Below are 26,544 nucleotides of genomic sequence, written 5' to 3' on the forward strand. Positions count from 1 at the left end.
AGTTTGTGCCAGTTTCCCTAAACTCTCTGCCATAAGTGCAAATTTATCTTCCTGGCTCCTTACTAATTAACTATATTTTCCGAAGTAGATAAATAACAATTTGTGAATGCACACTGAACCAAACGTAGAGGAAAACAAACTGAACTAGGTGCATCTTTTTATAAGCAAGCAATAGTCTTTTGCTTTTACATGCAAAAAACTGTTTAAATGCTGCCTAGCAACCATGAGTAATAATGGAAAAAGCAAAAATATGCCAAGTCCAATTGAAAAGAAATATATTCACACCAGTAAATTAACAACCAATTTTATAAGGTAAATGTTCCAGTAATTAAAACTCCATATAATTTAGTTAAAACTATATTCAAGATCGATGGTCAAATCTCTGATCAAATTAAGACTTCATAATATACACATTTACACTACATAAACACTTCTTTGTATTTAATAACTATATTTTTCTTTCATGTGATCAGATACTGACAAATGATTCTTTTTCAAGAGGCATCAATATGTATAGCAACCAGAAGATCAGTAAATGGTAGGATGTTTGAATACCGTGCAGCTATGCAGAAACAAAATTAAGCAATACTCATACATAAGCCTACTGATGTTCAAATAGAACGTGTATATTCTTATAGATATTTCTGTTTTAATAACTATCATTAACCCAACAGAGACAAGAAGTCCAGAAGGCAAAAATTAATACTGATACACAATACACTTTTTTGGGGGGCCAAAATTTATCAAATTTATAACAAGCAGCTACTGGGCTTTGACCCTGCAAGGTGCTGAGCCTCTGGCCCCATCCAGCAAAACATTTAAGCATATTGTGTAGATATAAGAAATTGATTATTCCAATGAAATCAATGAGACTGTTCACATACTTAAAGTTACACACTTAAGTGGTTTGCTAGATTAGGCCAGAGTGCCCAGTCCCTCACAGGATGGTGCCCCAAAGGTACAGTACAATACATTTGGTAGCAATAAATATCTGGGAAGGTTTAATGATAGCGTTTGATATAAATACTGAATGAATTATGTCAAACACTTGGAGCTTAGGCTCATTTTACAAAATACAATCCACATCTTGCTCCCGCCCTCTCCATGGGATGTATGCCCGAAAAGACAGGGGGGCACATGTGAGTGGCTGCAGAGGGTCAGCAAAAGGCGGGGGGGGGGGGGGGGGGGGTGATCTGCACAACTTGTACGCCAGCAGCAAGTAGGGACTCCAGTCTGCTGTGGTATACAGAGGTTTGGCAGATGAAGTAGGGAAAGAACAGTGACACTGCCAGTGAATCCACTACAACATTCACTGGCCAACTTCCATACAGTCACAGAACCGTTTCCACTGATGCTCCACAGCCCTGGGCATGAGGCAGAATGCCATTTTACCAACTCCTGCTGAGTACCACTGTGCAAATCCTGTTTCTAGGCCTTCATACCAATGAGAGATTTTCTTTTTCTGGGTAAAGAGGTTTTTTTAAAACTCAGTAAGAGTGTTGCCATTGTTAATAATCCTTAATGATTAATGTTCGTTTAGTGCTTCAAAAATATAAGTACCATATAAGTGCTGCATATTATTACTGTTAAAGGCAATATTTGTATTAATATCACCTTTCAGAACTTACGTAGCATCAGCACTTCCTTTAAAAACTCCTCTTTAGGACAAACACATTATATCACACCTTGGCAAGCTTGAAAAATGAAATGTTTTAGCAAAACTCAATTAAATAATTCCTGTTGATTTTCTGCATTTCCTTTCCCATTAAGCCAATTACCAAGGTACTTGGGTCAAGGAATAAAATTAATTACCTATAATTCTTGTTCTCAAAAGAGAGCAGCATGAACCCGAGAGTCAGGATCTACTGTGCAAGAGCAAAGGTGTATTGTGACACTTAGCTCATATTTCTCTAGAGGTTTCACCTTTCTAATCATTCTGCCTGATTCATTCAGTGATGAAACAATTCACTGTTTGTTGCATCACAATTCATAACCATGGAAGCAGCCATGATATCATGAACAGTAAGGTCTGATTCAGCACACCATTAAATGAGTAGTCTTTACCCACATTAACAGACCCATTTATTGCCAAAGTCATAGCATTAGACTTAGCAGAACTGGATTTTTATTCTTTTGTAATTTTGACAGATAATATTGATAGTTATTTTTAAGCATTTTTTTTATCTATTTGAATTTTGCCAAATTTGGAAAATGTATAGCATGGAGTTGTGACGGGATCCCTGGGGTGCAGCCTGGGACTGTGGGACCGCTGTGTCCCCTTAACTCTCTATAGCCTGGGGTGTCTCTCACAATGCCTTGCTAGTGACCAGCAGCAAACTCCTCCAGGCGCTGTGATCACTCAGCACAACCGCATGTGGAGCCCCACACCCAGCTAGATTGCATGAATGCTCCCAGACCCACTTATGAATCTCACAGGGAAAGGCCAGATCCCCCCAGCTCCCAGCACTGTACCTCAGGAATATACCGTCTTGCACTGCGCAAGACGAGTGGTGCAAATTTATTAATTGGTTCACCACTTCATCAATGGAAAGTGGACATAGACCAGCCTTTGCAAAACCTTAGCACAATTGCCACACACTTCAGGCAAACTCTCTGGTAAAGATAAATAGTTAAAAAATATATTGACTACAAAAGATGGATTATAAGTGATAGGCAAAAAGTGAGAGTTAGTTACCCAAAGAAAAGAAAATATAAGCACGCAGTCTAAACTCTCAACCTTATTAGACTGGGCAACATCTAGATTAAGCAGTTTTTCTCACCCCACTGGATATTTCCCCCTGTTGCCAAGAAGGCTAATGGCATTTTGGGCTATATAAGTAGGAGCATTGCCAGCAGATTGAGGGACATGATCATTCCCCCCATTCGGCATTGGTGAGGCCTCATCTGGAGTACTGTGTCCAGTTTTGGGCCCCACATTACAAGAAGGATGTGGAAAAATTGGAAAGAGTCCAGCGGAGGGCAACAAAAATGATTAGGGGGCTGGTGCACATGATTTATGAGGAGCAGCTGAGGGAACTGGGATTATTTAGTCTGCAGAAGAGAAGAATGAGGGGGGATTTGATAGCTGCTTTCAACTATCTGAAAGGGGGTTCCAAAGAGGATGGATGTAGACTGTTCTCAGTGGTACCAGATGACAGAACAAGGAGTAACGGTCTCAAGTTGCAGTGCGGGAGGTTTAGGTTGTATATTAGGAAAAACTTTTTCACTAGGAGGGTGGTGAAGCACTGGAATGGGTTACCTAGGGAGGTGGTGGAATCTCCTTCCTCAGAGGTTTTTAAGGTCAGGCTTGACAAAGCCCTGGCTGGGATGGTTTAGTTGGGGATTGGTCCTGCTTTGAGCAGGGGGTTGGACTAGATGACCTCCTGAGGTCCCTTCCAACCCTGATATTATATGATTCTAAGTCACATAAAAACTGTAGAATGAGTTCCTAAATTTAGCATCACTAAATAAGCCTGGCAGAGGGAGAAGGCTACTTAAAAAGATATCACTTTACTAAAAGATAATGATGGGAGCCATTTCAATGGAATCAGGATAAAATATGGAATTTTTAGAAGGCTCTTAGTAAAAATATGTCTCTTTTAGAGGGTCAGAATATGGTCATAGAAATTTATCATGGGATATTTGGCAAATGTAATCAACTCAAAACATTTGTTTTGTATGGACAAAAAAAACCCGATTTTCCTCTTCGTATATCTGGCTGAGCTATTTTAATATCTTTTAATATCTTTAACTAGAAATCAACCTACGTTTCATATATTTGTGCATCCATTTTTTAAAATAATTTATGCTTATATGTTATGCTCATAAGTGATGGAAGCCAAGTATAAGCCAGTTTGGACAGCTGTTGAGAAAGTTTCTCCACAATAGTCTTCCAACAAATCTCATTCAGCGCCTACAAACCATCCCTAGTGCTAGTCTTAGACTTTACCTGAGACTTTCTTGCTACATAAAATTATGCCAAATTGTGAAATGGCCTTGTAATTAATTGAAATATTCACTAAGGACTAGGGCCCTGGTCCTGCTCTCATAGAAGTCAATGGTAGAATCCCTACTGACCTCAGTGATCCAGAACTAGATTCGAGATTTAGACATCCAAACTCTATATACCAGTGACCTAGACAAAAAAATAACTCTAAAGGTTCCAGATGCGAAAGACCAGTGTTTTTGAGATGCACCCATTATTCTACCTAATACTTGTAATTCCAAATGATTAAAAGTGCACAAGCCAAGTCATCTTTCCTTCTTTGAGTCGTGTCCCTATGAGTGTTCCACTTCAGGTGACTCATGAGCAATATCCCCTGAAGAAGGACAGAGCTTAGGAGCTGGATCCAATAATAAAGAGAGGACTGCCATGACAACAACAGGGTCTGATCTAGAGACATGTACCAAGGCATACCATTTGGAAAAAGCATGCACTGATGCCTGAGGTTTGGAAATTTCAGTATGTCAGTATATTTTTTAATAATGCAATGGAGTTAGCTTAGGATCTTGTAGAATGGGCAATTATTCTCGAAGGAGGCTAAATATTAGAAGTCTGGTAACAAACAAGAACACAACTAGAAACCCACTTGGAAAGTCTTTTGGTGAAGATTGTGGATCCTTTAGATCTGTCCACAACTGAAATAAACAGTCTAGGAAGCTCTCTCAGTGGTTTGGTTCTTTCCAAATAGACAGCTAACACCCTTCTAATATCCAAGGTATGGAGGACAGTTTCCTCTCTCGTTTGCTGTGGCTTTGGGAAAAGCACAGGAAGGTGGATAACTTAACTAATGTGGAAATCTATTTTAGGTACAAACTAGAGATGTGAGCATAACAATACCTTATCCTGAAAGAAAACAGAGAAAGGGGAGAGTGGAGGAATCAGCCATCAATGCTCATAATTCCCCAACTCTGCAAACAGAAGTGATGCCCGCTAAGAACACCAGTTTCATAGACTAGTGCAGCAGAGAACACTTAGCTAGCGAATCAAAAGCAGGTTTCAAAAGACAATTAGGATACGTCGACACAGCCCTCAGCAGTAAGCCTTCCCGCCCAGGTTGACAGACTCAAGTTTGCGGGACTCACACTAGTGCTCTAAAAATAGCTATATAGACCAGGGGTAGGCAACCTATGGCACGCGTGCTAAAGGTAGCACGCAAGCTGATTTTCAGTGGCGCTCACACTGCCTGGGTCCTGGCCACCCATCCGGGGGGCTCTGCATTTTAATTTAATTTTAAATTAAGCTTCTTAAACATTTTAAAAACCTTATTTACTTTACATACAACAATAGTTTAGTTATATATTATAGACTTATAGAAAGAGACCTTCTAAAAACGTTAACATGTATTACTGGCACGCGAAACCTTAAAATAGAGTGACTAAATGAAGACTCGGCACACCACTTCTGAAAGGTTGACGACCCCTGATATAGACAGTGCTTTGAAGTCATGGCATGGGCTGGAGCTCTACCTCTGAAATCCACCCCCTCCCTTGTCTTCAGAGCCTGAGCTTCAGCCCAAGCTGCAACATCTACACCGTTATTTTTAGCATGGTAGTGCAAGCCTGAGTCTGGCTAGGAGGCTCACTGCCACGGACTGTGTAAATGTACCCTTAAGAACCAAGTTTAAATCCCATATAGAAGCAGGCTCTCTGATTTGTGGGAAAAAGTTAACCAACTCCTTGATGAATCTTGCCATTTGTGGGATGAGCAAAGATTGAGGCTATGTCTACACTACAATTTACATCGGCATAACTTATGTAGTTCAAGAGGGTGAATAAATCATCCCCCAGCGACATAAATTACACTGACATAAGCATCGGTGTGGACAGTACTATGTTGGCAGGAGAGCATCTCCCACTGACATAGCTACTGCCACTCATGGGGGCTGGAGTAGTTAAGCTGATGAGAGAGTACTCTCCCATCAGTTTAGAGTGGCTACGTTAGAGAGCTTATAGCGGCGCAGCTGTATTGGGGCAGCTGGGCAGCTGTAAACTCTCTAGTGTAGCTGTGCCCTTACAATCCCTCCCCAAAGGAATGAAAGGCTGTAATAGCTGTCAAATGAACTCTGATGGAACTAATGGAAAGACCTCATAGTCTTTAAGGTCAAAAGGGACCACAGTGATCATCTAATCTGACCTCCTGCACATTACAGGCCACAGAACCTCACTCACCTACCCCTGTAATAGACCCCTAACCTCTGGCTGAGTTACTGAAGTCCTTAAATCATGGTTTAAAGACTTCAAGGTACAGAGAATTCACCATTTACACTAGTTTAAACCTGCAAGTGACCTGTGCCCCATGCTGCAGCGGAAGGCAAAAAAAAAAAAAAAAAAGGGGGGGGGGGTCTCTGCTAATCTGACCAAGAGGAAAATTCCTTCCCGAACCCAAATATGACCTGACTTCTAGGTAAAAACTGTCACTGGATATATCAATGATGAAATCACTTTCATTTTTTTTTTGAAGGTAAGTATGTCTGAGAGATATCTTTTTGCTGTTTAATAGGACCTATTGTACCTGTCGAACAGGAAACCTCTATCACAGAGAGCCATTGAAGAACCAAGCTCTGAAATGGAAGATGGCCAGGTTGGGATGGAGAGTCCCACCATAGTACTGACAGAAGATGAAAAATGGTTGGAAGATGCAACGCTGGACAGGAAGTGAGGTGGATCAGGTAAGGGTACCAGACCTTCTTCAGACAAGTTGGAACTCTGGGTTTATCTTGTCTGATCTCGTTCAATATCCCCAGAATCAACGGTATCAAAGAATATGGACAAAGAAGGCGCCTTGTCCAAGGAATGAGAAAGGCATTTCCCAGGGACTGATGACCCAGGCCTCATCTCAAGCAGAATTTCTTACATTTTCTGTTGACAGTGCTCACCAAGAGGTCCACTTCTGAAAACTTCCAGGTCAGGAAAACCTGTTTGAGGGTCCAGTACCCATTCAATCTTGTGAGGAAATGTCTACTTCAATAATCAGTCATTGTGTTATGCATGCACAGAGGATAAAAAGCTGAAATGACAATGTGATTGGCTATAGGCCAACTCCACAGCTTTATTGCTTTGGCACAAAGAGAAGGGGATCTTGCCCCACCTTGATGATTCATGTGGAATATGCAGGCTATGTTGTTTGTTATGACTTTCACAGATTAGCCTAATTAAGTGAAAGAAGTGGATACAGGCATTCCTGACTGCTTGTAATTCTAGCAGGTTCATGTGTATAAGAAATTCTTGAGGCACACCATTTCTCTTGGATGGTGAGTCCCCTTTGGTCTGTTCTTCATCCCACGAATTATGCATCTGAAGTTATTGATGGTAGGAGGAGGCTGGATGAAAGGAAGTCCAGCATGGACTTTGGCTGGCTCCTTCCACCAACTGAGTGAGTCTAACACCCTACTAGGAACAAACACCATCTTGTTTAGACCATCTTTGTTTGAGATATAAACTGTTCTGAGCCAACCCTGGAAGCAATTAAGATGTAACCTGACACGTTGTGCTATGAAAGTACAAGCTGTTATATGACCCAGCAGTTGGAGATTTCTTACCTTCATCTTGGGGCTTGTTTGACTCTTGGCAATAAAGTTTGTCAATGTCATAAATCTAATTTCCTGTGGACAAACTCCGGATGTTACGGCATCCAAAGACACTCCGATGAAATTTCTCTCTTGAATTGGAGTCAAGATGGACTTTTCAATGTTTGAGCTGAAGTTCTAAGTTGTGTAATAGGGACATGGCTGTCTGCATTGCAGAGAGAACTTTGATGTACAACCAGCCCTTGAACTGCCAATCATTGAGGTAGGGCTCATGAAGGTGAGCAGCTACTACTGCCAGGACTTTGGCAAAAACTCTTGGGGCAGATCAGAGACTGAAGATGAGCTCTCAATACTGGGAGTGATCTTGATACTGTAAAATGAAGAAGCCTCTTGTGAGAGAGATGAATGGTGATGTGAAACTATGCATCCTAAGGGCCACCAACCAATCTCCAGAATTTAACAATGGAATTATAGCTGGGAGAGTTACCATCTTAAATTTCTGTGATTTCATGAACGTGTTTAGAAATCTGAGATCCAACACGTTTCCATTCTCCACTGTTTTTTGGAACCAGAAAACACTTTGAATAAATTCCTTTCCTTCTGTGCTGGGCTGGAACAGATTCTATCGCCCCTATGCCTAGAAGAAGCTACTAACCGTGTGCAGTAATGATAGTTCAAGATGTATATCGCTGTAAGCGTGTCTGAGTCCCTGTGCTGCTGATCGGAGAACTTTGGCAGCGGTGTATGTTGGGCCTGTACATGCGCTGTCTCTCCTCATGCTGCACCACGAGGCTAGCCAATGCACGCAGGCTAACCGTCCTCAGTTACTTCTCTACCTCAAAGTCATAAGTTAGAACTCCGAAGTAGAGGGGAGGAGAGCAGCTAATGGATCACCAATAGGGGGACACATCTTGAAGAACCCAATGTTATAACCTCCAGGACCCATTTGAGAGATCTAATTTGCTCCCATGAAGGTCAAAAATGGGAAACTCTGTCTCCAAAAGGAGGGGAAATGGGTAGTGTGATGCAGCTAAAGATACCCAAGGAGGGGATGGTCCGGCACCTCGACCAAGCCCTCAAAATTGATGCTTTGATGAGGAGGGCTGGAGTGGTGGTAGTGGTCACCATGGGAGGCTTCCTCTTTTGATATCACGGTTTCCTCTTAGGTGGTTCAGCTAGTCTATAAAAGCCAGAGAACAGGACCAAACGGGATCTCTTGCCATTTGGGATCTGTTAAATTTTCTTTTATTTGCATGTGTGTGTATATATATATATATATATATATATATATATATATATATATATCAACAGACCTGAATCCTTCCAGATGCACAAGGATTCATTGATGGACTCACTGAGAAGTTTCAGTCCTTCAAAAAGAAGGCTTCTATGGTACTCTGAACCTCCCTAGAAAATCACAATAGATGCAACCAAAATGTTCGATACACGATGACAGCAGTTAGAGATGGAACGAGCTGCAGTGCTGGCTGCATCTAGGGGGACTTGCAACATTGTGCTTGCCAAGAGCTGACCCTTTGCTATGATGACCTATGATGTTCCTGATGTTCCGATGGAAAACAATCAATAAAAGTGTTGAGTTTACTGCAACTAGCGTGATCATACTTTGCCAACAGAGCCTCATAATTCACAATTCTAAACAAGAGGGTAACAGAAGAGTAAATTTTACACTAGAAGCCTGAGAAAACACCTGGGCACTATTGTGAACAGTTAATGTAGACGTCTGCTTAATGTGCAGCTGCAGTCAGAAAAAAAACAACAACAAAATGTAAGGAGATGAATGGGATGGAAAACATTACAATGCCATTCTATAAATCAATAGCATGCTTTCACCTGGAATACTGTGTTCAGTTCAAGTCACCCCATCTCAAAGGACATAGCAGAAATGAAGAAAATTCAGGGTTGGACAATGAAAATAATTAAGTAACCCCATCATTGGAGGTTTTTAAGAAGGTTGGACAAACACCTGGCAGGAATGGTCTAAGTTTACTTGGTCCTGTCTCAGTGCAGAGGGCTGTACCTGATGACCTCTCGAGATCCCATCCAGACCAACACTTCCACGAGTCTATGAAAGTCACTTCACTAATGTGTAAAGAATTATCAAAACAAAACGTAGTCCTTATAAAGAGAATCAAATGAAGACTTCTCATTAAAGTCTTCTGCATTTACCTGATATGGTTACTTTATCAATATATTTGATTTATCTACCAACATAAAGTTAACCTGACTAAGCTGTTTTAATTTGTTGAAGCTCCATATGTTCTCCTGAGAAAGATTACTAGCAGTCATTCTCCATTAATGCACAAAGGGGTGCACTTTTGACCCTACTTGGTGCCACCTGCGAGGCTGCCCCACAGATCTGTGGATTTGCAGGATCAAACCAGATCTGGGAACTTCACTACACAATGCCTGGTGCAATTACATCAACCATGATTACTCTGGAGAGTGCAACGGTCCTTTGGTGATGATTTTATATTTGACTTCTTAAGACAAATAACTTAGTAAAAATTGTCAATATTTTATTTCACAACCACACAAAATAATTTTCATCTGACAGTCCTCATGCATGAACACAGCAGCTGTCAAAGAACTCAGACATTAAAGCAATTGTATTGCCTTCAGAGTGAAGCACTTTCATTAAATCTTGACATTTTGGCAGAATAAACTATTTTTAAAATAAATATAGCATTGTGTGCTAGAGGCCATACACATAATCCTGAAGGTTATTTAAATTCGTAACACTGAAGGAGAAATAAAATTTTTGTTGCTTAATGAACATGTGAGTATTTAAGGTAGCAATGCTCACATTACACAGTTGATCTGTTCTGTTAGTCTGGTCTTCTGGTTTTTCATGTATTAATTGTGATTTTGGCATGGCAAAAGTTTAAAACCCTGTTTCTCTGTGTTTATAATAAGCATATTCATTGAAACCAGCAGACTAAATCATTATTGGTTAATCCAGAAAATTTAACTTAATGCACAATAGAAACTAAATACTAAATATTTAGCTCACTAAGGTCAATAGAGTAGATATAAGACAATGCAAAATTTAATCATTTTAGGGAAGTTAAGGCCGATTTCTTAAATTAAGTAAGTTTAGAGTAATTACAACTGCAATAATTTGGAGAGTCCATTACACTAATTAAAGTAGTTACACTAATAATTTTTTATCTTTATACCATAGTGAAGAATTAGTTGATTTCTAAAAACTAATTCAGGGTTGGACAATGAAAATAATTAAAATTCAGGGTTGGACAATGAAAATAATTAAGTAACCCCATCATTGGAGGTTTTTAAAAACTAACATTTTTAAAACTCTTTACTAGCTCCAAGTTTGGCAACAAGAACAGAAAACTCACCATCTCCTTAAAAAAAAAAAAAAAAAAAAAGAACAAGACCATCTTTCATTTTCTCTGCAGAGTCAGAGTCCCTCAATTCTGAAAACAATTAGATGCCTAAATTCTTCAAAATTTTTGAACCTTTGTATAAAATGTCTGGATGTTCCTCTTATTGCAAATCCTACTATACACAGCAACTTTTCTTTGCCCTGTGGTATCCTAGCAGAAATTAAAATAGCAAGTTGTTCCCAGCCACATAATGAAATTCTAAAAACACAGAATTACCAATCCATCTCCATCCCTCCAACTACATTAACACATAACAGTCACCAAGGAAGTTCAATATATCTACAAACATCTCAATACCAACACATTAAATCCGCATCAATATGGTTCCTGTTCCACCTTATTCAACCAGTACTATCATGATTTATTTTACATATTATACTCATTCAACTCTGGACAAGAAGTTATTATATACCATCTTTCTTGATTTGTAAAAAGCATTTGATAAAATTTGCAACATTGGTACACAGCACAGTAAATTATTTGTAGTATTCACCTGTCACCATTGGATTACAACAGCATCAAGCTGTGGGAGTAAAGAAATGTAAATCACACTTGGAAAAAATGCTCCAATATTAAGGTGCTGGGACTGTTAAAAAAAGTAGAAAGGTCAGAGACAAAACATACTATTAAACAAAATAAAGTTTGGGCCAGTAACCTTTTAGACACTGACTCCAAAGAGGGTTCTAGATGTCAAAGTGTATATACAGAATGTTTCAAGATCAATATATTTTCCCAAATATACCACATAAATCAACATTCAGAATAAACTAGAAGCAGAGTAAAGTTCATGTACAAATAAAAAATTGACACCACTAGTTCTAACAAGAAATGAAAAAACTTGGGATTTTTAGTTATGTACAATTATATTGTTCTAAGAATCGCTCCTTAGCAACAGATAGATAGAAAAAAACAAAAAACGATAACTTTGTCTCAGTAATGTAATGTTCATGTGCAAAAGCAAGAGAGGTAAAGCAGTTTATAGAGCCTAGAGTTCAACCTGGCCTGTAAATCAAGACAATAATTAATTTCCTGAGTCGTGTGAATGTAAATCTGACCTTTAACTTCATTTTGTGTTACATTTTAAAATCGTAGAATCATAGGACTGGAAGGGACCTTGAGAGGTCATCTAGTCCAGTGCCCCTGCACTCATGGCAGGACTATTATCTAGACCATTCCTGACAGGTGTTTGTCTAACCTGCTCTTAAAAATCTCTAATGGAGATTCTTCAACCTCCCAACCTTACTTTTGTAAGTATATGGGATAATATGAATGTTGTTACAACACTTAGTTACTTTGACTGTCATATGCGTTTTCCATCGTTTCTTTAAACATTTCTATAGTCCTCTCTTCATGAGGCTACAACCCCCAAGAGCAAAAGCTATCAGATGGAGCTTTTACTACAAAGTTTTCTTGTGAATACTCAAATATGACTGTTTTGAACCTTTTGATATGTATCTTCATTTTCAAAAACTTCTATTAAGATATAAAAATCTCTTTTCCATTAAATATGTATATTTATTTTAGTAAGAGTAGGAACTCAAACAGATGCTGTATACCTAAATAAATACTATGTTAATCTTTCTCAGTGGCTTCAGAAGTAAGCTAACCACTGACGGAAAACAAAATTCTACAATGTGTAGCTTTTGGTAGAAAGGCATGTAATTCCCACAGTGATTTAAAAATCTCTGAAATGCCTCAGGAACTAGTTGAAAAGTATTTCTTGTGAATTTTTTAATGTACTTAACTCATTAGCAGTCACTACAGGGCAAAATCTTGTCATTAAAAGAGGTTACATTTTGTCTCTTTACCATACTTACAAGTAAATTTAGTTCTTACAATATTGCTCCTCAAGTTTTAACAACATTCAGGATCTTGCTTCTTAAAATTCCAAGAAACACTGAATACTTGCTTCAGCAAGAAACTATTTTCAGAACCATCACCACAGTACAGTGTGGTTAGAATACACTATCTCCAAGTATTTTAAGTGCACGTAAAGAAAATAGATGATCCTAGAATGAATACAAGATTTATTTGGGGCACTCTGCTGATGTTAAAAGACAGACAAATGCAGATTCAGGCCCATCATTGGCAAGAATGGCAATCGATTTTGATTGCTCTAGTTTTTGGGGCCTACCTCAAAACACTTTGGGTTTGGTTTCAGAAGCACAGATCATTTGCAGCTTCTACTGACTTATCTAACTGGGCACTAATCTATTTATGAATGTCGCAGAATTAATTGCAAGAAGTGATTTAGCCACAGTTACTCTTGGATTATTTTAATGTATGAAATATTCTTATACAACCATCAAAAATTTAGTAGTTCAAGTTTAATGGTTTATCTTTTTAATGATTAACAATTAAGCTTTCCCTGTGAGTAAACAGAAAGGGAAAGGTAGAGTTCCATCATTTCCCTCTGATGACTCCTCTCCAAAAGGCAATAATCCACAGGTTTCTGCACTTCTGTCTCTGGCAGGCAGACTCCAAAATGCATACTATTTTCTCCAGAAATCTTTGAATCTATTCACATAGGAGACTATACTATTGCAAGTCTTAAGAATGCAGTATTAATTCTATATCAGACTATGGGCCTAATCCTACAAACATGCACCATACTTTCATGAATAAAGTGCATATTTAAGCATTTGTAGAGTCAGACTCCATGGACATTTTCTTAATACTTTTAGGGTGAAATCCTGGAATTTTACATTAATTTCCATGAGTTCAGGATTTCACCCTTACTCTCGCACTTATAATAAAGTTATAATATATAACGGGAACAGGGCCAGCCTCAGGGATGACCCACTTGGCATGATCAAGAAGGTGTCATACGGCAGCACAGAGTTGCGTGCTGCTGGTGTGGGCTCAAAAGCTGCTCCTGGCTGGCAGGAGAGTGCTGCGTGGGGGGGCACCCAGCTTTCTCCTTGTTTTCTCCCAGCAGAGGAACATGTGAAGAGGGACGCGTGGTGACACACAGATAGTGCTCACTCCCCCACACCCCCAACATTCCTCAGCACCCCTCCCAGGGAGTTGCGAGATGGGAAGGAGGAGCAACACCAAGTGCTTGGTCATGCAGGTCACTTTCCCCATCTGGACTGTGCAGTGAGGCGAGCATGAGAAGCTGCTGCTGTCTGCCCTCCCCTTACGCAGCCCAGTTGGGGAAAGTGACCTGGATGCAGGGAGCCCTGATGTAATTCCTCGCCTCCCCTCTCACAGACCCCTAGGGGTGCATGGAGGAGCAGCGTTGCGGAGTGCAGGGGGGAGTGAGCAGCAATGCCAGCTGCTCCATACATCCAGGACAATATTCCCCCCCATGGGTTCAGGAAGGGAGTGCAGGGGTTAGATGTGAAGGGGCACAGTGAAGGGGTCAGGGTGCAGGAAGGGAATGCAGGGGTTAGGGGCACAGTGTAGGGGTTAGAGGCACAGGGGGGCAGGAGTTAGGGGTGAAGGGGGGAGTGCAGGGATTGGGGTGAAGACCGCACAGTGCAGGGTTTGCACATGGGGGCCAGGGGCACCAAAGTAGAAGTTTGCCCAGGGCACCATTTTCCCTAAAGCCGGCCCTGGAGAAAAACAGCGAGTGCTGAGATGGCAAAAGAAAAAGAAAAAATAGGACAATTATACAATGCATTCTAGCTGCATTTTAATTCTTATACCTTTCTGTTTACTGAATGGTTTAACACAGAAATCATATTTTTAAAAGTACTTTACACAAAAGTAAAAAACATCATAACAAAATATTTATTAGCACCATTCACACGTGCAAGTGCATCCCACAAGCTATGTGGCCTACAATGTTGACATGTTTTAAGATATTCTAAATAACTAGTATTGTATGAAAGTAAGAATTTACAAGAAGGATTTCTCAGAGAAAATATGATGGCAGCATGAAGCATCTAGAACATGCAAAAGACTACATTAATTGAACATTATTACAGTTTCAAAGTCAGGCACTCAAGAGTTAGGAAATGCCAAAATTAAGGTTGCCCGGGCAGCCCTAATTTGCCCCCTTTGCATTATAATACAATCTTTAATTTAGGGATGTAAAATGTTAACCAGTAAGCATTAGTCTTACCAGTTAACCCACCTTAACCGTTAGCTCCCGGGCCACCTGGCCAGCCCCAATGGCCCCGCACCAGCCGGAGTGGCCCCAGCCATGCCAGCCAAAGCAGCCCCAGCCCTTTGCCGGCCCTTTAATCGATTAACCATTTAAATTAAATATTTTTAATCGTTTAAACAGTTAACTTTTAAAACTTTATTTACATCCCTACTTTAATTACTAGGGCTGTCAATTAATCGCAGTTAACTCACACAATTAACTCAAAAAAATGAATTGTATTAAAAAAATTAATCGTGATGAATCGCAGTTTTAATCGCACTGTTACACAATAGAATACCCACTGAAATTTATTAAATATTTTTGGATGTTTTTCTCCATTTTCAAATGTATTTATTTCAATTACAATACAAAATACGAAGTGTACAGGGCTCACTTTATATTATTTTTATTACAGAACCCAAACCAACTTCTGCCGGTGGCATCTGACTCAGATGATAAAAATTAACATACTTTGGTCCCCACTGCTTTGGATCATTATCGAGCAGAACCCATCATCAGCATGGACGCATGTCTTCTGGAATGTTGGTTGAAGCATGAAGGGCCATATGAATCTTTAGCACACCTGGCACGTAAATATCTTGTTTACAACAGTGACATGCAAATGCATGTTCTTACTTTCAGGTGACATTTTAAACAAGAAGCGGGCAGCATTATCTCCTGCAAATTGTAACCAAACTCGTTTGTCTGAGTGATTGGCTGAAGTAGGACTCAGTGGACTTGTAGGTTCCAAAGTCTTCCATTGTTTTATTTTTTAATGCAGTATTTTTTTTTACATAATTCTACATCTGTAAGTTCAACTTTCACGTAAAGAGATTACACTACAGTACTTGTCTTAGGTGAATTGAAAAACGCTATTTCTTTTGTTTTTTACAGTGCAAATATTTGTAATAAAAATATAAAATGAGCACTGTAGACTTCGTATTTGGTGTTGCAATTGAAATAAATATATATGAAAATGTAGAAAACATCCAATAAATGTTATTCTATTATTGTTTAACAGTGTGATTCATCACGCGATTAATTTTTTTAATCGCTTGATAGCCCTATTAATTACATGATCACACATTATTTATCCCCTAGACCCTCTGCCTCAGTCAATGCACAGGATGGACCTACGCTGGGTTGTGTAGTGAAGACAACTTGTCAGTAAAACTCCTGCTTCATTTGTTACCCAAGGTGAGTAGTGAATGAGGCAGAGGACTGTAGGAAGAGAAAGTAAGGTCTCCAGATTAAGGCATTTGAATGTTGTGCTCAGCTCCATGCCCTGCTACAGATGGATTCCTCAGGAAATTTAGTTGCTAAAATCCAAGAAGTCTCTACTGAGCACCTACAAACTGCAATTTTTCAAAGGCGCACATCTTGGCTGGATTTTGACAAGGATGGCAAGAGGTACACATTGCTGACACAGAGGTCAACTCAAGACAATTTCAAGTCCCTGCTCCAGAGCATGGGGCCCCTAGAGCTTATCAAAGAAAAGGTCACCAGAATGTTTTTTTACCATGGGCAAAACGACTTATTTTCCCTAACCCTCTGAACTGCTTTAACTGACATTTTCCAAAAAAATTCAGCATGAAGCATATAGCCAGCATGGAAAGTTACAAAGTAAACAGAAACAGTTGGACAAAGTTATAAGCAACTGAAAACACAGTATTAAAATGGGAAGTGTTGGGCAACCTTAACAATAGGAATCACTACTTGCTCGATTTATAAGAGAGAGAGCGAGAGTGTGAGTGAGTGAGTGTGTGTGTCTGAGAGAGAGAAAGAGAGCGCATTCACAGTATGTCCAGGCCTTCTTGAACTAGTAGAAGTTTTAAAGAACAATAGACACTAGCAGAGCCTCATTACTGGTGCATGCTAGCTGTAGTATACCACAATGCTTGCCATAACAGCAGTTTGATTCTCAGCGTTAACAGTCAGAACAAAAATTGACAAGCTTGTCATTTCATATATTGTCTAGAGCCTGCTACATTAGCAGGGTGGGAGAAGTCACTTCCCTTGATGTTGGAGAAAAAATGCTCTTACACCGAGTAGTGCACATAAATCTACAAGGTATGCTTGCTGGTCCATACCAAATTTTGGTTTCATAACACGAAGATGCCAAATTTAAAGGAATATCTGCAGCTGTACTTATTCTTATCCTAGAATAATTATTGAACCCAGAGTACTTTCCTTCACTGTTAGACATTTGATCATTTATATATAAGGAAATATCCAGCTGAATGTCAAGGTTATAATGTGGTAGTAATAATATAAGTAACAATGTAATAATATCTTTACTATGCCCAATTTACTACTGTTTTTCTTTTTTAGTGTGCTTCAGACTAAAGTTAATTATTTTGTACTTTGAGGCATCTCAAATATAACAGAAAAGGGTCTGTGTTCAAAGAATGTGAATGTGTATACAGGGATGTTCTAACACTCTTAATTAGATAAACAAACAATGTGTTTCTTTCATGAAGGAATATTGTTTTAGGAAAGTACGTTCAGTAAAAAAAAAATTCCAATAAAAAGTCAACACATTCTAGGTCAGTTTAACTGTAACTGAAATTGTGAAATATATTAACAAAATATGATGTGCCAACGCCTCAGTTCTGTTTTCCTTTTCCTTCCAATTTATCTTTCTTTTTACCACAGGAAGCTATCAAACCACTCATACTACAAGTTTCAGCTACTTTCCCCAAGACAGAAAATGTGCAGCCAACGTGCCTGAATATTAGATGTCTGCCATATAGTGCAAGTATAAAATATTTTTAAGTAGATGCACCTTAACAAAGAACAATCATTTGTATTTCTATCACATTAGGCCCAACATCAGGTCATCAGCGAGAACAACTCATGAGAGGGCTAAAAGTTAGACAGAAGACTCCACACCCCCTTAAATCATGGGAATGCTACTGCACAATGTGGTGAATGTGTGCAGATTTTTGAAACCCACAGACAGCAGGGGGTGCACCCCTCCGAACCTATAGGTCTTAGATACAGAGGACATGAGGAAGGTTGTAGATGATCTGAGCAAACCCAGCAGCACAATTCCATCGAGAACAGTGCTGATGGCTGAAATCTAGCCCTCCTATGTAAGGGGGTTTGAATGTGCAGAGGAGCAACCCATATGAAATAAGACAACTGGGTCAGTATTAATCCAGGAGCTATTTTTTGTGAATTTGACAGGGTGTGATGCTGCAGAGAGTGTCTCCCTAAACTCATGGAGAACCAAAACACATGGCAAGTCTTCCGCAGGGTTCGAGGTAAGGATGATCGTAGACTTGACTCCCTTCAACAGGTCTTGGTCTGTGTAATCTAATTTTCTAATATAGTCATGCCTTCCATCCAAAAATTCAAAAAGGATGATTCTTCCCCAAAACAATTAACAGGGAAATATCAATCCATGTACCCTGACCAGAAACAGTGAGGCACTCAGACCTTACATCAAAAAGTCTTAGCAGGGTACTTTAGGAGAGGTTGATAGGCAAAGGTTTTACATTTACACTTGAAGGGGCCATTACTAACCCAGCTTTTGGAGTAGATTCTGTTTTGAGAAGCATAGAATAGACCGAGGTAATGGCTTTGAAAATTCTAACATTATCAGTCCAATGTACACTATAACAAAAGAGAACAAAGTAAAATTCTTAGTGATTTATTCAGTTCTCCTATACAAGTCAAAAAAATGAATTTTCCTTTCTTCTTGTCCATCAGGTGAAGACAAAATTAATTGGTCTATTAGCATCAGCTTGCCTTGTAGGTTGTTCCACCTCCTAGGTGTGTTGGCACCATGTTTAATTTAGTTCAACATTCAGAAATAAATTTTGGACTTTGCAAGCACCTCTTGCTGGTAGGTAGCAGGAATCTCAAGGTTTCTACACAAACACCTTAATTCGGCTACACTTTTCCAGTTGCCTTGTGAGACATCAAAGCCCTAGGCAATTTCATTCTGTGTTTCCCCTGTGGCCAACAGGAGGATTTAGGTAAATGGATGCTTAGCTTTTCAAAAGTGCCCTAGTCAGGTGGCTGTATGGAAATCTACGACCAGTGCCAGAAGTGAGCGCACTCTGCCCCATCACGATTTCAGCATTTCATGCTTCCAGGTGAAGCACCACCAAACACCCAACCCCACACCTCAGTAACAGGTTTCCCAATTTTGTACCTTAAAAACCTGGTCACCATACACAGAAGTAGCAGCAATATCTATTGCTGGGTCACTGGAGTGTGGAGGAGAAAAATCAACTGGCCCCGGCTGAAGTGGAAGATATCTCCTGTTCTTCTCCTGCACATAGTGTTTCCTCCATGGCACAGCAAGAACAAGGAATTAAACTGACCATGATCACATCAGTTTCATTCTGATGTTCCTGCAGACACGAATGGATGAAGTATTAGGTGTAGCGCCATTTTGCAATCCTTAGCAAACAATAACTAAATAAATAAAAGGTGCAAGGAGAGAAGACAAATAAGGAGAGGAAAAGGGTGAGATTTTAGAAGGGGCAGATGCACTGGTGTCCTATGGATAATGAATGTTAACTTACGACTAATTTTTATCAGGGCACTTTTGCCACAGCAGTAGGAAGGAGTGCTGGAATTACAGGGCACTTGAGCTCCAAAGGATAGTAGCATCTCCCACTGCTTTCTATCTCTTCTGGAGAATGGTAGGGAGACACCTCCAAGCCTCCTCAGACAAAAGAAAGGCTTTCTATAATGGTAGAGGGTGAAAAAGAGGGAGGAAGCTCCCCAGCAAGACAGGAGAGGAGAGAGACTAAAGCAAGGAGGAGTGAAGAAAGATTAGGTGGGGTTAAGATACGCTCAATTATTCCTCGAACTTGTCATGATCACCAAGCATCTAGTTCCCCACAGGCATCATAGCGAAAGTGGGTCTTCCCCACTACCCTCTCTCCACCGTAAGGTCAGTCCTGTTGTGGATGAGCTCAAGAAGGGCACTGCATGCCTTGGCAATGGCATGGAAAAAGGCATAGAGATTTTTCTTGTAAGAAGACGATTGATAAAGCAGAGAGCAATGTGAACAGACCATCTTCTTAAACAGCTTTTTGACTAGTCTCAGTGCTTCAGTAGATAGGACTTTAGAGATAATACTAAGATTGAGTTAAAAGTAAGATCATACCTAAAATTACCGGAAAGAATATCAGTAGAATAGGTAGGCTAGTCAACCAAAATCTGCAGTTATCCTCATCTGCCTTGAGCCTTCCACACAGGACACCAAAGTCTGTATTGACTGAAAAACACCTCTTGGTAACTGGTACTCTCCAAAGTGAAGGGGATCTCCACTTCATGTAAGGACCAAACTGAACTCCACTGACTTTGAAGTTCCACCTGCTTATATCTAGACTGAAATTGGTCAGAGCCAAATTCACAGATTCATAGATTCTAGGACTGGAAAGAACCTTGAGAGGTCATCGAGTCCAGTCCCCTGCCCTCATGGCAGGACCAAATACTGTCTAGACCATCCCGGATAGACATTTATCTAACCTACTCTTAAATATCTCTAGAGATGGAGATTCCACAACCTCCCTAGGCAATTTATTCCAGTGTTTAACCACCCTGACAGTTAGGAACTTTTTCCTAATGTCCAACCTAAACCTCCCTTGCTGCAGTTTAAGCCCATTGCTTCTTGTTCTATCCTTAGAGGCTAAGGTGAACAAGTTTTCTTCCTCCTCCTTATGACACCCTTTTAGATACCTGAAAACTGCTATCATGTCCCCTCTCAGTCTTCTCTTTTCCAAACTAAACAAACCCAATTCTTTCAGCCTTCCTTCATAGGTCATGTTCTCAAGACCTTTAATCATTCTTGTTGCTCTTCTCTGGACCCTCATCATTGGTATAAGGTGCAGCTCTGCTGAAGTCAAGAGATTTGCATCATTTTACAACAGAGCTGAATCTAATCCCATGTGTATTGTTCCTTCTAGATGTAATGGTATACAACTTGAAACAAGCTCTGAGTTACAAGAAATCAGCCAAGTGATGGTGCCACAGCAATCAGGGAATGCTGATTTTTAAAAAGTATAAACTAACAAATAAAAACAAAACCTTTCAAATGGGTAACCTATGCAGGTGTCTGATCTTGTCACGGATGCCCATCTTCACCTGTTTGTTTCACATGTTGCATATTGTTTCAAACTAGATAATAGGTTCTCTGGGACAAAGGCTATATCTTGTTTGTACAGTGCCCAGCGCAATGGGGCCCCAACCCCGAAGGGGGCTTTTGGGACTATCGCAATATAAACAGAAACCTCTAGACAAATGAAAAAAAGAGGAAGAAAAAAGTATGAAGTAGCTGCTGGTGGGTGATGTGTTCTCTTTTGGGATTTTATTTACTCAGGGTGCAGGGGCCACAGAAGGCCCTAAGCTCAGTGGAACCATAGAAGTTTCACTGCATGTGGGCAAAGAACTGCACATCAGGCACATACACACTACAGCTGGACTCCACATCGGTTCCACATAACCTACTACAAGTTTGGGGAACATACAGATGGAAGAGTAAGACGGACAATGGCTCTATAAAAGGGGTTGGCAAACTACGGCCCAGGGGCCGCATCTGGCCCCCCAGACATTTTAATCTGGCCCTCAACCTCCTGCCAGGAAGCGGGGTCCGGGGCTTGCCCCGCTCCGGTGGTCCAGCCAGGCAGCGGGGTCAGGGGCTTGCCCCGCTCTGCGTGGCTCCCAGAAGCAGCGGCATGTCCCCTCTCCCACCAGGGGGAGCCAGGGGGCTCTGCACACTGCCCCCGTCCAAGCACTATCCCTGTAACTCCCATTGACTGGGAACCGCGGCCAACAGGATCTGCAGGAGCAGTGCCTGTGGACAGGGCAGCGCACAGAGCTCCAGGACATGCTGCTGCTTCTGGGAGCTGCTTGAGGTAAGTGCCACCCAGAGCCTGCACTCCTGATCCCTTCCTGCAACCCAATCCCCTGCCTCAGCCCTGATCCCCCTCCCGCTCTCTGAACCCTTCAGTCCCAGCCTGGAGCACCCTCCTGCACCCTGAACTCCTCATTTCTGGCACCACCCCAGAGCCCGCACCCTCAGCTGGAGCCCTCACCCCCTCCCACACCCCAACCCCAAATTTTGTGAGCACTCATGGCCCGCCATACAATTTCAATACCCAGATGTGACCCTCAGGCCAAAAAGTTAGCCCACTCCTGCTCTATATTCACATCCAGTAATTAGATCCATTGTCCACAAACCCTTGCATAAGATGTGTGTAAAATTGTTCTACATCTTGCCCAAAGGTTAAGGGTGGGTATACCTCATCCCCCATCTAGCTCCGAACACAAAACCTGCTTGCTCTTTGTGCATGGAACCAAGCATGGTCAATCTCTCCATCTCAGGGCACTAGAAAGCTGTTTCACTGGAGAACATAAAACACAATCAACAGGTCAATAACTTTTTTTTTTTAAATCTGTATGGTGGTAGTACCTAGGACCCCCAATCATGAACCAGAACCCCCACTGTGCTAGGTGCTGTACAAACACATACCAAAAATGGTTCCTGGCTCAAACAGCTTACACTGTACATAAAGTTCCTGTATTCATCACTTAAAAGGAATATGCTATATGCCTGGGAAACTGCAGAATCTCCCTTCTCACCTGGCTTAAGTTTTCAGAAAAAACAAATCCATACTCTCTAGCTGCATAGCAGTTCATCTGGTGCAATGATAGCTAGCTATTTCCACTGCTAGAAACAAACAAACAAAAACATTAAAGGAGAAACAGAATAATATTCTAGCAATCATAACTCATGCAAATCTGCAACTGATTTCAACATTATTTACATATACATAAGAAGAAGAGGTTAGAAAGCAAACAGAAAACTAAAAGATCTTACAGGGGAAGTTTGTCTCCACCTGCTGGATGGAATGAAAGCAGCAAACTATCCATGTGTAGAAGGTACAAGAACAAATTGACTTCAGAACTTGCATCTACATTTCAAACACTGTACAGCCATGTAATGTTCAATATAAATTTCTCTAGAATCTAGACTATTGAAATATGACTATATAAAATACGACAGATTGTGTTTAAAAATTAGTGGTTATTTTCTTGGCGCCAGAGTTTAATAATGAAAACAGTAAATAATGCCACCAAGCACATACATAGTGCTTTTCCTTAGAGGATCTCACAGCACTTTGCAAAACTGGGTGATCACCATTAACCCCATTTTATAATGGGTTACATGACTCCTCTCCCCAAGAGGCAGGCATTGCACAGGTACTAGCGGATAAAGTTTACTCACTCTGCCACACTGTTTTTCACCAAAAGGAGACCACTTAATGGTCAAATGGCAATTTAGTTTATCCTAAGGATTACTGTGGAATGAATGCCAGCAAATGTTCCCATTTAATCCCAACACAATTAGGCCAAGAAGTGCTAAATGCAAAAGAGGAGTTTTCTTATGTTGGCAACCTCAGGTTGGTCAGACATGTCACCTACTTTACATGTTCCTTAATATAAGCAACTTAATCCTAACTAACGTGCATGCGCACACATTCTCCAGAAAGTATTAATCATGTTTACTATGGAGAATTCCATTAATTAGTTGTCAACCTATCTTGCACCGATTACTTCTTTTTCTGGCATTTTTAAATGGAATTCTTTATAATTCCTTAGTATCATATTTAATGCCAGCACTTTAAGACAGCCACATTGGTTTTATTTTAAAAGTCCGCTCCAGCATGTTTTTATAATATACTTAACTGCCTACTGTAGAGGAATTGATGCCAAATGTTCATTATGGCAACAAAGAACACTGGTGTAATCCCGTTCTATTGTCCTCACCTATTTTTGGAGCCTGATTTGGCAACCTTCCTGCCCACTGTGAAACAACTGAGAAAAATGGTTAATTGTATATGGTATACAGCCTCAGTAATGTTATCAGAGTATATAGCACCCTCTGTGCACAAATTATACTTCCAGTTACAAGTGTGTAACTATCAACTTCAGAGGATTCTTCTGTATTTATGTAGTGAGTAGAATTTGATCCTCCGTCTCCTGGAACCCATCTTCTTGTGGTATTAAATCTCAAAATGAAGTTTTTAGGGTAATATAAAAATGGGTCCAGGCACAGAACAGCAGGAGTTATACCTGCCTGCTTTCTACTATAAGATTGCCAATTGTGCAGTTACTTGGCAGAAAAATAGCTAAGTTAAACTATCATGAGTACGGAAATAGAGATCTAAATAAATAAAATCTAATGAAGAAATTCCAGATAGTACTTTATTCCAAAACTGATAGACCTATGCTAGATGTAAAATAGATGATATAGAATAAATAGACTACAAATTATCAGTGTTTATTCAGTAGTATTGAAAAATACTTTAGATATATTGTTTGTAATATCAGGGTTATTCCTTTGAACATTTACCAGAATCATCATTGAAATTAAGAATAGTTGAGAGATTTGCAGCTAAATAGATTTCAAATGTTAAACACTCAACAACTAAATGTATTTCAGACTAGTTTGTATTAAAACATTTTTCAAAGGAGTATTAAAAAACGCTAGGTAACTTTCTTACTTCAAAAAGAAAAAGATAATCCTGGAAATTAAAATAATTGAAAAGTCCCTCTAACTGTAGGCTCTCACTTCAACCCATATTTATAAACATTTTAAACTGAGAATTCTCTGGAAAAAAGCAGAAAACAAAAAAGAACACTGAACACTTGTCTTTAGAGGAGAATAGATATATAACAAACATTAACAGCTTACTGTGGATAGTGGTTTAATCAGGAAGTAGCCATTATCCTTTCGCTACAGAGCAGTGACAGCACTCCAAAACAACAAGCCGTGATATTTTTTTCTCAGTTAAGAGGACTGAAAGAACACATACTATTTTGCTCCAGCTTTGCTGACCCCAAAGGTCACCAGATGTCTGTTATCAAAAGCTATCATGAAAACATAATCCAAGCAAGTATTTACAATGCTAGATTTGTGGAAACATCTAAAATCTGTCTAACACAACCTCTCTCTGTGTGTATTACTCACAAAACATGGCTGTCTTATTCAGAGATTAGCAATTATTGTAATGAGATACTGTCGGAGAGGGTCAAATAGTACTTCCTGCAGTTTACACATCTTGATTTCCTGGTAAACAAACTGAAAGGCAGGTGGAGCACTTAGATCACTGGTAAACAAGTATGCTCACATGACCAAAAGCAACCCAGGTGAACTAATTAGTTGCAAATACAATGTATAATTGTTCCAATTTAACTGCATCAGAAATAAAAATAACTAAGCAAAATGCAGATTTTTAACATTGGATAAATGGCAATTCTGTACTACATGATGTTTTTTAAGCATGGCTAAATATAAAAGAATCATTTGAGTTAACTGAAGTTCAAATACACACATGCAATAAACTGCTGCTGAAGTTCTATTAGAGGAATCAGTACATATCTTATGATAAAAACTCAATCACAAGTTATTCTTGGAAAAATCTGAAATCTGAGAAACAATTGTTAATAGCTGTATTTGGAGGTTTATAATTTTCACCCTCTTTTCAGAAGTGAAAGGAAATAAACAATAGAACTTTCTAAAAAGATATTATATAATATATTATTTAAAAGCAACCAAAATTAACCCTAAAGTGCAATTTAAAAGAAAAATAAAACAATGGTTGGATAAAGATGTCAATTGCAGGCTCCTTCACAGCACAGAGCAAGAGGCTAGTTGGTTTGATAGCTTGACACAAATCAAAATTGTCACAGATATTAGCTTGGAAGGTTGTGATGTTATTTAAGTGTCTAGAATCCCTCCTCCCCCCGCTGCCTGCTGAAAAGGGGGTGCAAGAGCCTCTGGTAGAGAAGAATTTGAGCAATAAAAATAATCCTCTACTCCAGATATTTAAAAAAATATCTAATGTGCAAGAAGTGAGAGAATCTGCACTTAATTTCTCTAAAATACATTTTTGTTGTAACTATCTCCTCAAATCCTTCATATTTCAACTGGATACTCTTCCCTCCCCCGCTCCAAGGGAGGCAGTGGTCATTGAATGCCTTTGACCACCTAAGACTGTTTTCCTCCCAAAAAATCTTAGTCACAGAAGGAACTGACATCAGCGGGAGAAGGCTATTGCTTCCCTATTTAACTGACAGAATCCACCAATGAAGAAAAGTTAAGCGGGTCCAGTTTACAATCACACTCTCCCTGATGGAGTTTCTTCAGGAGTTGACGGAGGCCATGACACTATAAAGAGTAAAACCCCATAAAAACAGTGACCAATGGGAAAGGAAGCCTCTTACCCTCAAGAGTAACATGGGGAGTACACAAAAGGGACATCAACTTTCCTCTCTGAGAAACAGTTCAGCATTCAGCCACAGAAAAGCAGCAAATTGACAAAGCTGGAGAATGAAATCCAGGTACGGAATGGGCATTGGCAATGCAAACTTCCACTAACTATACTGTCAATGTACCCTGACCCTATCTCAAAATCACCTCTAGGAACAAGGACCTGATCCAAAACCTATAAAAGTAAATTGAAAGAAT

General features: G+C 39.9%; 1 protein-coding gene across 50 annotated transcripts in view; it reads right to left on the bottom strand.

The window, feature by feature from the left end:
- The window catches only part of BAZ2B (bromodomain adjacent to zinc finger domain 2B), a 331,037-nt gene that overhangs the window by 160,035 nt on the left and 144,458 nt on the right, over positions 1–26,544 (bottom strand). For 3 of the 50 annotated variants that reach the window (XM_065560657.1, XM_065560643.1, XM_065560614.1), the window contains exon 1: positions 24,769–25,060. The exons of 41 other annotated variants lie outside the window; for them this stretch is intronic. The gene's annotated coding sequence lies outside the window, so the exon portion shown is untranslated. Of the gene's footprint in view, positions 1–24,768; positions 25,063–26,544 lie in introns of those variants that run through there. 6 more of the 50 variants (XM_065560638.1, XM_065560632.1, XM_065560654.1 and 3 more) reach the window with 4 other exon arrangements.

The sequence above is a fragment of the Chrysemys picta genome, chromosome 11, assembly GCF_011386835.1.
Source record: "Chrysemys picta bellii isolate R12L10 chromosome 11, ASM1138683v2, whole genome shotgun sequence".
Classification (NCBI taxonomy): Eukaryota; Metazoa; Chordata; order Testudines; family Emydidae; genus Chrysemys; species Chrysemys picta.